Here is a 1,063-nt window from a genome sequence, read left to right as displayed (position 1 = left end):
GAAGGGAGCCTCACACTTCATGTGCAATAGAAATTTTAAAGGCATTTGAGGGCCTCAGGAAAAATGAAATGATTCAATGACCCTCTCCCTCCTCTGGAAGTAACATTTAACACCACCCCACCCCTTTATTCTGTAAAGAACCACAGAGTAACTATTGCATGCTTTGCAGGATTGCATTACCAATTACTTGTTCTTGTCACTGTATCACAAAATAGATAAAATGCAAACCAAAGGATGTGGAAAAGTTCTAATAAAACTTTAGTCACTGAAATTCAAATTTCCTTATTTTCATATATCACAGAATAAAAATTTTTTCCAACCTTTAAAAAATTTAAATACAAAAATAACTCTTAGCTTGTAAGAGCCAGATTTAGCCCATGGACCACGGGGCTTAGTCACCACTGGCTTAACAAATAGAAAGTCAGTTACTCTGATAATATTGGTATTCTTTTTGTTACTGCCAATATACATACACTTTTTGACTCTGTGAATCATCCTAAAACGAAGATGTCCAGCTCATATATTTTCAGAATCTAGGGGTTTCGTGCTCTCTTTAACCTTGCTTTAAGGTTAATTTTCAATTCCAATTCCTTCTTCACTCCAAAATCCTTCCCCCTTGGTTCCTAAAATCTCATCTCCCATAGAGGAATACAGCATGACCAAGCATAGAAATTCACACTAAATGTTCTTTGCATTTTGTTTAGAATAAAAAGGTTCTTAAAAACCCTAAAACAAATCAACTGTATATTAAATAAATTACAAACTCCATGATCAAATCAATGAATTCTCCATTGACATTAAGAAGGTTGGAGTCACCATTAAGTGGAAAAAATAGGGAGAATTATAGTATTTATAGTATGATTACATTTTACCATTTATTTAAACCGTGGCTTGATATTTAAAAAAGCTTATTTTTCCTGAATAACTCATTTTTTTTTTTTTTTGGTTTTTTGAGATAGGGTCTCATTATGTAGCCCAGGCTGGTCTCGAACTCACAGCGATCCTCCTGCCTCAGCCTCCCAAGTGCTGGGATTGCAGGTGTGTGCCACCATGCCCGGCTCTT

The 1,063-nt window shown here is 35.4% G+C and overlaps 1 protein-coding gene across 6 annotated transcripts in view; it reads right to left on the bottom strand.

The window, feature by feature from the left end:
* The window catches only part of Mastl (microtubule associated serine/threonine kinase like), a 28,615-nt gene that overhangs the window by 22,654 nt on the left and 4,898 nt on the right, over positions 1–1,063 (bottom strand). The gene's annotated exons all lie outside the window — the stretch shown is intronic.

The sequence above is a fragment of the Fukomys damarensis genome, unplaced genomic scaffold (assembly GCF_012274545.1).
Source record: "Fukomys damarensis isolate Sample0158 unplaced genomic scaffold, DMR_v1.0_HiC HiC_scaffold_37, whole genome shotgun sequence".
Lineage (NCBI taxonomy): Eukaryota > Metazoa > Chordata > Mammalia > Rodentia > Bathyergidae > Fukomys > Fukomys damarensis.
This window is presented reverse-complemented; position numbering and strand designations above follow the sequence as displayed.